Source organism: Trachypithecus francoisi, unplaced genomic scaffold (genome assembly GCF_009764315.1).
Source record: "Trachypithecus francoisi isolate TF-2019V2 unplaced genomic scaffold, Tfra_2.0 Contig01603, whole genome shotgun sequence".
Taxonomy (NCBI): Eukaryota; Metazoa; Chordata; class Mammalia; order Primates; family Cercopithecidae; genus Trachypithecus; species Trachypithecus francoisi.
The window spans coordinates 2,378,590-2,392,298 of record NW_022681445.1 but is presented as its reverse complement, the minus strand read 5'-3'; the positions used below and the strand labels follow the sequence as shown (position 1 = coordinate 2,392,298).

At 44.1% G+C, this 13,709-nt stretch overlaps 1 non-coding gene across 1 annotated transcript; it reads left to right on the top strand.

Annotated features, from left to right (window-relative positions):
* The first annotated feature begins 8,902 nt into the window (after positions 1–8,902).
* On the top strand, positions 8,903–9,007 carry LOC117074343. The gene has a single exon (XR_004433560.1). It is a non-coding gene; the product is annotated as a small nucleolar RNA U13 (small nucleolar RNA).
* The last annotated feature ends 4,702 nt before the right edge of the window (positions 9,008–13,709 follow it).

Sequence of the window (13,709 nt, the reverse complement as noted above, 5' to 3'; positions counted from 1 at the left end):
TTCTGTCCCTCTTCTCTTATGAGGATACTACAGTCATATTGGGTTAAGAGCTCACCCTGCTCCAATATGACCTCATCTTATCTCATTACATCTGCAACAACCCTATTTCCAATAAAGTCACGTTCTGAGGTACTGGTGGTTAGGACTTCAACATAACTTTTTTTTTTTTTTTTTGGAAGCCAGCACAATTCCAATCTATAACATTCATCAAACGATGAATGGAAAAATAAAACTTGGGATAGCCACATAATGGAATATTATTTGCCTGTTAAAAAGGAATGAAGTGTTACAACATTGATGAACCTTGAAAACATGCTAAGTGAAAGATGTCAGACACAAAAGGACACATATTATTCCATATTAAGTGTCCAGAATAGGCAAATTTATTTTTTATTTTATTTTTGAGACAGTGTCTCACTCTGTCACCCAGGCTGGAGTACAGTGGCATGATATCGGCTCACTGCAACCTCCTCCTGCCAGGTTCAAGCAATTCTCCTGCCTCAGCCTCCCGAGTAGCTGGGACTACAGGCATGCACACCATGCTTGGTTAACTTTTGTATTTTCAGTAGAGACAAGTTTTCTCCATTTGGCCAGGTTGGTCTCGAGCTCCTGACCTCAGGTGATCCACCCGCCTCGGCCTCCCAAAGTGCTGGGATTACAGGCATGAGCCACCACACCCGACCCAGAATAGCAAATCTAGAGAGATGGAACTTCGCACATTAGTGGTTGCCAGGGGCTGGGGGAGGTGAGACTGGGGAGTGACTGCCAAAAGGTACCTTTTCTTCTAACGGGACAAAAATGTTCTAAAATTGACTGTGGTGGTGGTTATACAAGTCTGTGAATATACTAAAAATTATTGAATTGTACATCTTAAATCAGTAAATTATATGAATTATATCTCAATAAAGTTGTGATAAAATACAAAACAATCTCTCGTGAGCTAGCAGAAATCAGCTTTCTAGAGTTGCATCACCATATTCTTACTTCACTAAGCAGAACGTTTTCCAGGTTCATCCATGTTGTAGCATGTATGAGACTTTCCTTCCTTTTTAAGGCTGAATGATATTATAGGTATATGCTACATTTTATTTGCCCATTCATTGGTGAATAGACACAACAAGAGGTTGTGTCCACCTTTGGCTATTGTGAATAATGCTGCTATGAACATTGGGGTACAAATAGCTGTTTGAATTCCTGCTTTCAATTATTTTGAACTGAAAATATGTAGGAGCAGAATTGCTGGGTCATGTGATAGTTCTGTGTTTAATCTTTTGAGGAACTGCCGAACTCTTTCCCACAGCAGCTGCACCATTTTACAATCCTACCAACAATGCACGAGGGTTCCAATTTCTCCACATCCTTAATAACACTTGTTATTTTCATTTTTTTTCCTTATAAATCCTAGTAGGTGAGAGTGGCATCTCATTGTGGCTTAGGAGACAGCATTTCTAGACTGATCAATTAAAAAGATGTTGTATATTTCGTGTGTCTTGGTTTCAACCAAGTGACATCCTTTTGGACAGGAGGGAGACATGTAATTGGATGATAGTAGATATAAGTGATTGCTTAGTTGATTAAAAAACTGTTTCCGTACCAGGAGTGAGATCAAAAGTGATATGCCCCAGGTTGACCCTAATCTATTCAACACTTTTATTAATTGATATTTTATCAGTAGTGTGGATAAAGACATAGAAGGCATGCATATGAAATCTGTAAAGCTAAGATCCTAGAGGAGCAACTGTGAAAAGTAATAAGACCTCACTGAACTGGGCTACAGATCAAAAGAAATTGATAAAATCTACCAAAGAGAAATGGAAAGTCCCAACTGAGGTCCAAAAGACAGTGTCCCCCAAAATGTCATGTCTACCCATGTATTAGTCTGTTCTCATCCTGCTAATAAAGACATACCCGAGACTGGGTAATTTATAAAGGAAAGAGGTTTAATTGACTCACAATTTAGCATGGCTAGGAGGCCTCAAGAAAATTAATGTATTTAATGGCACTGAACTGTACACTTAAAAATGGTTAAGATGGTGAACTTTTTTACAATCATGGCAGAAGGTGAAGCAAACACGTCCTTCTTCACATGGCATCAGGAAGGAAAATGAGTGCCCAGTGAAGGGGGAAGCCCATTATAAAACCATCAGATCTCGTGAGAACTCACTATCATGAGAACAGGATGGGGGAACCCCCCACCCCTTCATGATTCAGTTATCTCCACCTGGTCCCTCCCATGACACATAGGGATTATGGGAAGTACAATTCAGGATGAGATTTGGGTGGGGACACAGTTAAACCATATCAACCCAGAACCTCAGACCTTATTTGGAAGTAGTTTTTGCAGATGAAATCAGTTAAAATGAGGTGATACTGGGTTGGGGAGGGGTGGCACTAAATCCAATATGACTGGTACCTTACAAGAAGAGAAAGAGAGACAGAGGGATGCTGACCGTGTGAAGATGGAGAAAGACACTGGAGTGATGCAACTGAATGCTGAGGAATGCCAAGAATTGCTGGCAACCGCCAGAAGCTAGAAAGAAGCAAAGAAAGAATCTTCTCTGGAGCTTTTGGCCCTGCCAACACCTTGATTTCAAACCTCCATGCACCTTGCCCGAAAGACTGTTTCTCTGGGTCTGTCTCCCTTCCCTTCACCTTTACTTTTCAAGAAGGAATACTTCTGGCCAGGTACAGTGGCTCATGCCTGTAATCCCAGCACTTTGGGAGACTGAGGTGGGAGGATCACTTGAACCCAGGAGTTCAAGACCAGCCTGGGCAACATGGCGAAACTCCATCTCTACCAGAAAATACAAAGAAAAAAAAAAGGAATACTACTTTCTGAGGTGACCCTTTCCTGGCCCCTGTCAGCCCCCAAATCAGCAGGCCATTTCTTCTGTTTCCAGCTGCCCTGGGCTTAAATACTAATGTGTTATATTAACGGAAGAAAATGGAACTGAAAGAAAGTTTGCCTAATTTGTAAAATAAAAATGATTTCGATCCCGGTAGCTTATGTATTATTCTTGTGAGGACTGAGTTTACATCGATCATCTTTTCCATGGCAGTCGAGTGTGAAATATGGCGAAGTTAGAAATGTAATTGTGTAGACATAAAAAATTGCATCTCGATAACCATCATTGGGACACTTTTCTCAAGATGCTATCTCGGTGTCCTTCAGAGCAATAACGATATCAATTGAGAATGTAACAGAAGCAACTTAAATGTTATGCCTCGTTTACTTCTGGTGAGCCTAGTGTGCTTCAGAGCTATTGCTCATGACATAAGGTACTGTCAGGCTGGAAACGCTTCAAGACCATTAAAAGAAAATGCCAGCCATTCCTGCTGTTCAAATATTCTTCAACTTCTAATTTAAGGCACCCACACCTAAGAATGTAATTGTGTTATTCTCTCTGATAGCTGGAATCTATCTAAGCCAAATGCCTGGAATTAGGGACTATTGGGTCTACAGGAGTCCGGAAAGCAAATGAGGTAGATAAAACGTGTTATTTTGTACCGGCACGTTCAACATTTGCGCTCCCTTACCGTTTTCTGTGTTAAAATGTATTCAAAGATGAAAGTGCCTGAAGGGTCTTTTCTCAGCTGAATTGAAGGAGGAGGTTGGCAAAATGCATAAACCGCCTCAGGATCTAAACTTAGAAATCTGAAAGAGAAAAACTCATACACCCGTACTCAGAATTCTTTTCCACACTAAATTTTCTCTAGTTGATTGTCCTTTATTTATTTTATTTTATTTTATTTTATTTTATTTTATTTTATTTTATTTTTTGAGATGGAGTCTCACTCTTGTTGCCCAGGCTGGAGTGCAATGGCACAATCTTGGCTCTCTGCAACCAACCACCGCCTCCCAGGTTCAAGCGATTCTCCTGCCCCAGCCTCCCAAGTAGCTGGGATTACAGGCATGTGCCACCACACTTGGCTAATTTTGTATTTTTAGTAGAGATGGGGTTTCACCATGTTAGTCAGGCTGGTCTCGAACTCCTGACCTCAGGTGATCTACCCACCTTGGCCTCCTGATTGTCCACTTTTGATTCACTTTTGATTGTCATCTCAATAAAGTAGGTCCCCCATACCTCTCCATTCTCTCCCTGATGAGCAAGTGAGACCACAGTTTGAGAAAGGCAAGTTGAATCAGAAAAGGGCAATTTTAAAAGCAAATGCTGTGAAAGGTGAAGCTCCCCTTCACAAGGGAAATTATTTCTGTTTAATGCCTGCCTTGGGAGGGATACACTTTAGGTTCGGGGACCCCATTGGCACATCAGGGCTTTGACTGGGACACAGTGCCAATTCAAACTGTCACACAGTACACGGAGGGAAAAAAGCCCAAATCAGTTTCTATTCTTCAGTAGAAAGCAATACTGTAGTTTAAATTAGCAAGGAGCTGCTGAACCACTATTTAAAATGCGTTTGCACTGACATCCCAAGAAAGGATTTTTTTTCTTGTTTAATTGCACTGTCAGTGTGGAACGCTTTCACTTAAAACCATTCTGAGGTAGACCTTTTAATAGAAAGTGACAATTTAAATTGCCATGATAGCAGCGTAAATGGTGCTTAAAGTCATTACTAAACTGATGTCGCAGTTGGCTTCAGACCAGTTTGTTAAAGCCGAAGAAAAGGTGTTGGGGGAAGGGAGGAAAGTAACTAAATGGTGAATCATTACTTCCTTTTATATTCATTGTAATAACATTAGCTGTGATGAAGTCATCTGGCTCCCAATGGATGTAATATACATTTCTATTGAATTCTACATTATTCCATTCTAACATTGCCCTGATTAGTGTCGATTACTGAGGAACTGCTTCAATCACAGGCATCTATTTCTCTGCAATTTTTCTTGTCTTCATTCCCGTGGTCCAAAGATAGGATCTTTTGCTTCCATTTTCTGGTTTGCGTTCTGAAACATGAGTCTTGGTTTTATCTGTGGCCTTTCTTTACTCTTGCTATAATAAGTTAGATTCTCTTGGCAACCCTTGGAAATATCTCTCACTAGCTTTCATGAAGAACCAATTGGAACATATGAGATGAGGTCAAGGCCACCTGAATGGGGTCATTGGTCAAACCTAATTGGTTTAACGGAACCAACTGGTTTGCCAAACCCTCGTTTCAGCATCTGGGGGCCCAGTGGGTAGGGGCACCATAAAATGTCAGGCAGTTACTGGGTCCGTGAACCTGGAAAGGAACCCATAGGTGGGTTAAGGTTGAGTTTGGTACGTTGGCAACAGTGGGGAGGGATGGTGGTGGGGGTCGGGAGGGACAGACGACAGAAGCTTGTGAGTTAGTAACCACTCGGCCACTTTCACGGTCTCCCACTGATTTGTCTTGCTTCTGAAACATACCCCCATAAAAGTAAATTAATCAGGTGTTTTAGGAACAATAGGTAAACTATTATATGATTACCATGTTAAAATATACTGAACACTCCCTTTTATTATGTACAAATTACCTCAAAGAGCCAACAATTGTAGTTGGGCTCACAGTAGGGAAACATACTTCACATTTTAAATTTAAAACATTATATTTAGGATGGGGTTTTTGAATAGTTTCCTGAGGTCATACAATTGAGGAGCTCTGAGAACAACTCTATACCCTTCAAAATTTCCCTAAGTCACACATTGCAATTTCTGAAATTTCTATCATTCAAAATTGGAGGAAATTATGGTGATCATCGAAGGTACGACATTAGGGTCTTAATTTGGGGATCTTGGAATAGGTTATAGAGAGGCCATGAAAAACTGGCCTCTGAGTTTTGTGTATATGTGTGGAGATGCATGACGCAGGAAAGAGGGCTCATTTTTTTTTAAATCAGGTTTGCAAAGCAGATTGCAAACCAAAAATAGTTAACAACTACTAATCCAATCTGACTTTACTAAAAGCTAGAAAACAGAGATCCAGAGAGGTGGTTGACTTGCCAAAGTCACTCTGATAGCTATTGGCCAGTCTACAGAACCTTGGTCTCTGATTCGTGGTCCAAAACTACTTTTTAATTTTTTCACATTGTTGCTTTTGGAAAACAATAGATCTGCAATGCTGCACTTTTCTGAAAGCCACTCTCCTGGCAACCCCAACTCCGTGGAATATAACTCTCCCTGGCAGAGGCAAAAGAGGTCTCAGAGCCACTGAAATTACTATTACAACACTCATGCACTTTGGCCCATGAGAGAAGCCCCCGAGAGATCACTGAATACCCAATTCATTTACTTAACAAATATTTACCAAGCTAAATACTTACCAATGTTTTATTTGTACAGTACTCTGGCAAATTTTGTTATCCAGTTTCACTGAAAATAGGGAATGAGATGAAAGAGGACAGCAAAAGGCAGGGATATTGATCCAGAATTTGAGATATTCACTCATAGACTGACAGCAGAAGGAGAGCAAGAACATTGCCATACAATGATGTCTCTGCACCAGGAAGCAGACCAGAAAGACTTCCTGTTTGTGAATGTAGGTTGGGCAGAGTGCGTTTCAGAAAGTTCATCATTTAAGGATTAAAATGTATGCCGTGAGATGATAAATAGATAGATACGATAGATATTTATATCTCAATGTCCTCACATCAGATAAACTTAGGTTTTGGACACTGGTATCTATCACCTTAGCCACCATAAGATAATTGTCAAAACAGAAAGGGGGAGGAACTGTAACATAAATAAGCTTGCGGTGTGTTTGAAAAGCTGAGTCCGTTGGAGGAAACTGAGTCCTGGGATCCAGAAAGGAGTCTCTTGTGTTTGAAGGGTCAAAGGAGAGAAACTGCCTATTGGATTGGGACAGTAGTTAGTGGAGAAGACAATCTAAGTGTCTTCAGAGAGGGTGTGACCTCTGTATTGTGTTTAGGGGATACAGGATGAGCCATCTGGTGCTGTTGAACTCCCTAGGACTGGAAAAGGGGCAATAGTTGTGAATTTCACAAAATATGGATACCTGGACCATCCTGTGTCCAGCACTTCTAGGACATCAGGGCACTGGAACGGACAAACTTGTGTGACTGATGGGACCAGACACAAAGAACTGTGACCTGTAGGTTATGATATGGTTTGGCTCTGTGTCCACACCCAAATCTCATGTCAAATTGTAATCCTCGCATGTCAAGAGAGGGACCTGGTTGGAGGTGATTGGATCATGGAGGTGGATCTCCCCCATGCTGTTCTCATGATAGTGAGTTCTCGTGAGATCTGATGGTTTACGAGTGTGGTACTTCCCCCCGCTCCCCCCGCACTCGCTCGCTCTCCTGCTCTGCGGTGGTAAAACGTGCTTGCTTCCCTTTCGCCTTCTGCATGATTGTAAGTTTCCTGAGACCTCCTAGCCATGCTTTTGTACAGCCCACAGAACTGGGAGTCAATTAAACCTCTTTTCCTCATAAATTAACCAGTCTCAGGTAGTTCTTTATAGCTGTGTGAGAACAGACTAATGCAGGCTGGGTGCAGTGGCTCACATGTGTAATCCTAGCACTTTGGGAGGCTGAGACAGGAGGACTGCTTGAGTCCAGGAGTTTGAGACCAGCCTGGGCAACATAGCGAGACCCCCCATCTCTACAAAAAAAAAAAAAAAAAAACCCTGTGACCTATGGATGTCCATGTGCCATGAGTCGGGTACCCTTGGTTGAGCAAATCACAGAGAGAGTGAGGACACACTGGCCTGGGATAGGACTGGGTCCGGGGAACTTCACAGCAGCAAGAGTAACAACATTGGTCGGCAGCCACAGGAGACCAATGTTCTTGGTAACACTGGAAGGCAGAAAGAACCAACCACAGCAATGCCAGCACCAGGCAGCAGTCAGCCAGGATCTTCTGTGTGGACTGTGTAAGGCCTGCAATGTTCTCTGACTGCCTGGAGGAGTACGGAGGAGCCTGAGAAGTTGCCACTGGATTTCCTGACCACCAGGCATATGCCGGCCTGAATCCTTTTTTTTTTTTTTTTTTTTTTTTTTTGAGTTGGAGTCTCCCTGGCTGGAGTGCAGTGGTGTGATCTTGGTTCACTGCAACCTCCGCCTCCTGGTTCAAGCGATTCTCCTGCCTTAGCTTCCCGAGAAGCTGGAATTACAGGCATGCACCACCATACCAGGCTAATTTTTTTTTTTTGTATTTTTAGTAGAGATGGGGTTTCACCACATTGGCCAGGCCAGTCTCGAACTCCTGACCTCAAGTGATCCACCCGCCTCAGCCTCGCATGGTGCTGAGATTACAGGTGTGAGCCACCACACCCAACCATGCCTGAATCTATCTTAATTGAAGTTGGAAAAATGAAACAGACGTGACCTGTTTATACTCTGAAGTTTGTAAAAGAGTTCACAATGAGAATACTAACCCTCAAAAGCTGTACAGAACTACAAATTAATGAAGTGTCTTCACAAGCATCTTCTTATGTGGCCCTCACAGAAGTCCAGTGAGATGAGTATGGGGTTGACATTATTTTCTCTATGTATTAGATGAAGAAATTGAGGCTTTGTGCAGCCAAATGAATTGCTCCATATCACATAATTATTAAGTGGTAGGCCAGGTGCAGTGGATCACACCTGTAATCCCAGCACTTTGGGAGGCCGAGGTAGGTGGATCACTTGAAGTCAGGAGTTCAAGACCAGCCTGGCCAACATGGCGAAACCCTGTCTCTACTAAAAATACAAAAGTTAGGTGTGGTGGCAGGTGCCTGTAAGCCCAGCTACTCGGAAGGCTGAGGCAGGAGAATCACTTGAACCTGGAAGGTGGAGGTTGCAGTGAGCTGAGATAGCACCACTGCACTGCAGCCTGGGTGACAGAGCGAGACGCTGTCTCAAAAAAAAAAAAAAAAAAAAGAAGTAGTAAAGCTCTGGTTAACAATCAGATATTTTGACCTTAGGCCCTTAGGCCAGTGGTCTTCTATTATGCCATGATGCCTCTCCATAAAGGAGGGATAGACCCTTTTTGTGGTTCGTAAGGTTGATTAGTGGGTTCTCATGACACTGCGTGAGATGTGCCTCCCTCAAACCTCATTACAACACCGGTGCATTAATCATCTGAGGTAGAAAAACGGGGAGCTGGGCACAGTGGCTCACGCCTGTAATCCCAGCACTTTGGGAGGCTGAGGCAGGCCAGTCACCTGAAGTCAGGAGTTTGAGATCAGCCTGGCCAACATGGGGAAACCCCGCCTCTCCTAAAAATACAAAATTAGCCAGGCATGGGGGCACACTCCTGTAATCCCAGCTACTCAGGAGGCTGAGACAGGAGAATCGCTTGAATCCAGGAGGTGGAGATTGCAGTGAGCCACCACTGCATGCCAGCCTGGGTGACAGAGTGAGACTCCATCTCAAAAAAGGAAAAAGGGGGAGAGGGGGAAGTATATGGGCCCACCCAAAAATTTCAGAATTTTCCCTGATGCTAGCCTGGAAGGAGTGAATGATAGTGCAGGGTTTTATTCCTAAATAACTTCAGTTTAGCCCCAGTTGTTTTTCTTGTATTAGTCCAGAACACCCACTCAAAACCGCTGAGTGTAGTGGCTCCTGCCTGTTATCCCAGCACTTTGGGAGGCTGAGGCAAGTGGGTCACTTGAGCCCACGAGTTCAAGATCAGCCTGGACAACAAAGCTAGATCCCTTCTCTACAAAAAATTTAAAAAATTAGTTGGGCTTGTTGGCACACACCTGTAGTCCCAGCTACTTCAGGAGGCTGAGGTGGGAGGATTGCTTGAGCCCAGGAGGTGGAGGCTGCATTGAGGCGTGATTGCACCACTGCACTCCAGCCTGGGCAACACAGCAAGACCCTGTCTCCAAAAAAGAAGAAGAAAACCTCCCTCCACACAGCTGGGCTGTCCAGCTGCTCCTGAGTCAGGTAGGTCCAGCCCCACGTCTGCACATGGGGTGCCCCCTGCCTGGATGGCTTGCACCCTGACCAGCCCCTGCCACCCCCACATCCCACACTTGTCATAGAAGTGGATGCTACATTTAGTTCATTGGGATGTCTCCATTACCACTACCATCTTGCACCGTTACGTATCTGGATTGTTGATGTAGAATTTGTCTTCCTGTCTAGAGTGGCAGCTCTTTGAGGTCAAGGGCCCTTGTTTCAGTCACCTTTGGTTCTCAATGGTGCCTACTTCATAGGAAGGGGCCAGTAAAATTCTTCAAATAAATGCTTTTTCTTTTGTCTCAAGCATACAGCAGGTGCTCAACAATATTTGCTAATTGCCTCATTGGCAATATCCTATTCTGTAGCCAACTCCTCCCTCTTCAGAATGGGCCTTTAAAAGGGCGTATTTTGCCGGGCGCAATGGCTCATGCCTGTAATCCCAACACTTTGGGAGGCTGACGCAGGTGGATCATCTGAGGTCGGGTGTTCGAGACCAACCTGGCCAATATGGTGAAACCCCGTATCTACTAAAAATACAAAAATTACCCTCATGCCTGTAATCCCAGTCATTCAGGAGGCTGAGGCAGGAGAATCACTTGAACCCGGGAGGCGGATGTTGCAGTGAGCCGAGATCACGCCACTGCACTCCAGCCTGGGCAACAGAGGAAGACTCTGTCTCAAAAAAAAAAAAAACCAAACAAACAAAAAATGCACATTCCCAGCCTGGGCAACATAGCAGGACCTCATCTCTACTTAAAAAATTTTTAAATTAGCTGGGTGTGGTGGCACATACCTGTAGTCTCAGCTACTCAGGAGGCTGAGACGAAGGACTCCTTGAGCCAGGGAGGTCAGTGCCACAGGGAGCTGTGACTGTGCCACCGCACTCCAGCCTGAGCAACAGGCTGACACCCTGTCTCAAAAAATAAATAAATAATAAAATAATACATTAAAAGGGCACATTCTGTGACTCAGTCACGCTGTTAGAGTCACAATAAGTCATGTCATGCTTCATCAGCAAGTCGCCTCAGTCCAACAGTGGTATTGGGTATTTTCTCATGCCTGATTCAAACCTCTGTAGGCTTGAGTGGGGGGCATTTTCGGGGCCATGTCGCCATTATTCATCCACTCATCCAGTCAAGCAACCAAGCATTCATACATTTAGTTATTCATTTATTTGTTTAAAAAATAGCAAAATAGCACCTACTACACATTAGACATATGGTAACGTAACTGCTAGTTTCATTATATACTTCTGAGCCTCTAGAATCTTTAAATGGATAAATTTCCTATATAAGTGATATTCTGGTAATATACAGACAATAAATGAGTAAGATATATAGTATTTTAGATAGTGATATATGCTAAGAAAACAGGAAAAGGGATATGAAATGTCAGGGGATGGATTTTTTTTTCCAGACAGAATCTCGCTGTGTCACCCAGGCTGGAGTGCAGCAGCACGATCTCTGCTCACTGCAACCTCTGCCTCCAGGTTCAAGCAATTCTCCTGCCTCAGCTTCCTGAGTAGCTGTGACTATAGGTGCCCGCCACCACACCCGGCTAATTTTTATATTTTTAGTAGAGGTGGGTTTTCAGCATGTTGGCCAGGCTGGTCTCGAACTTCTGACCTCAAATGATCTGCCACCTCAGCCTCCCACAGTGTTGGGATTACAGGCATGAGCCTCCGTGCTGGCCTCAGGGGATGGATGTTTATATTCTACATAAGTTGGCCAGGGAACCAAAATCTGTATTAGTCATGGTTCTCCAGAGAAACAGAAAATACCAATAGGATGAAAAAATGAGGTGGTGGGGAGAAAGAGAGATTGAAGTCTGCAGGGCAGGCCAGAAGACTGGAGATCCAGGGCAGAGTTGATGTTTCAGCTGGAGTCTAAAGGCAGACTGGAAGTAGAATTCCTTCTTCCTGGGGGGACTGTGCTCATTTTTTTCCCCAAGGCCTTCAGCTGATTGAGGCCCCCCATATGATGGTGTGTAATCCACTTTGCTCCAAGTCTACAGAGGAGGTGGCTTTGACAAAAAAAAAAAAAAAAAAATGCAGAAAGTGAGGAAGTGAATCATGCAAATAAACATCTGGGAAAAAAAATCTAGGTAGCATGAGAAGCAAGTCCAAAGGCCTTGAGGTAGACATGTGCTGGACACGCTGCTGGAATAGAGTGACTGTGATGGTTAATAGTGTCAATTTGATTGGATTGAAGGATGCAAAGTGTGGTTCCTGGGTGTGTCTGTGAGGGTGTTGCCAAAGGAGATGAACATCTGAGTCAGTGGACTGGAAAAGCAGACCCGCCCTCAATCTGAGTGGGCACCATCTAATCAGCTGCCAGTGTGGCTAGAAAAAAGCAGGTGGGAGAAGATGGAAGAGCAGACTGGCTGAGTCTTCTGGCCTTCATCTTTCTCCCATGCTGGATGCTTCCTGCCCTCAAACATCGGACTCCAAGTTCTTCAGCTTTTGGACTCTTGTACTTAGTGGACTCTTAGACCAGTGGTTTGCTGGGGCTCTTGGGCCTTTGGCCACAGACTGAAGGCTGCACTGTCAGCTTCCCTACTTTTGAGGTTTTGGGACTCAGACTGGCTTCCTTGCTCCTCAACTAGCAGACTGTCATGGGACTTTGCCTTGTGATTGTGTAAGTCAATACTCCCTAATAAACTCCCTTTCATAGATACATCTATCCTATTAGTTCTGTCCCTCTAGAGAACCCTGACTAATACAGTGACCAAGGGTGAGAGCAATGGGAGATTTGAAGTCCAGTACGCAGAGCATGTTGGACCTTGCAGGTCTTAAGAACAACTCGAGTGTTACTCTGAGAAAATGGAGCAGATGGATTGAACAAAGGAATAACACTATTTGACTTATATTTTAACAAGATTGTTGGCAGCTGTGGTGAGAACAGAGTGCAGGTGGCAAGGACAGAAGCAAGAAACAGGTTGGGAGGCTATTTCAATAGCCCAGGTGAGAACTGGTGGTGGCTTAGATCTTGGTAGCAGTCAGAGACGGAGGGAAAGGTCAAGGGAAATGGCTGAATTCTGTCGATCGTTTGGAAATATAGCCAAGAAGATTTGCTGACAGGCTGGATATGGGTTATGGGAGAAAGAAAGGAATTGAGGATGACACTAAGGTTTGTGTCCTGAGCCACGGCATCTGAGGTGAGGTGAGGAAGTTTGCAGGAGTAGCTTGAAGTAGAGGGCAGGGTACACATCCAAAACTCTGCTGGGGACAGGCAAGTGGGGTGCCTAACACATAGCAGATGGAGATGTCTAGCAGACGGATGTACAGATCAGGAGGGAGACAGGTTCAGGCTTGAGATACAAACTGGGGAGCTATCGACATATAGATGGCTTTAAAGTCCTGAAACCCTAAAGGAGACCACATAGAAAGTGACAGTACATAGAAAAGACGTTTAAGGATTAAACTTTGGGGCACCTCAACACTTGAAAGTTGGGAAAATGAAGAGGACCCGCAAATGGGACAAGAAAGAGTGCTCAAAAGAGAAACCAAGTGGGACTCCATCTCAAAAAAAAAAAAAAAAAGCCAGCTCGGGCACGGTAGCTCACACCTGTCACTCCAGCGATTTGGGAAGCTGAGGTGGGAGGATTGCTTGAGCCTAGGAGTGAGATCAGCCTGGGAAATAGAACAAGACCCCGTCTCTACGAAAAATTTAAAAATTAGCCAGGCTAGGCCAGGCGCAGTGGCTCATGCCTGTAATCCCAGCACTTTGAGAGGCTGAGGTGGGCAGATCACCGGAGGTCAGGAGTTCAAGACCAGCCTGGCCAACAGGGTGAAACCCTGTCTCTACTAACAATACAAAAATTAGCCAGGCGAGGTGGCGGGCACCTGTAATCCCAGCTACTTTAGAGGCTGAGGCAGGAG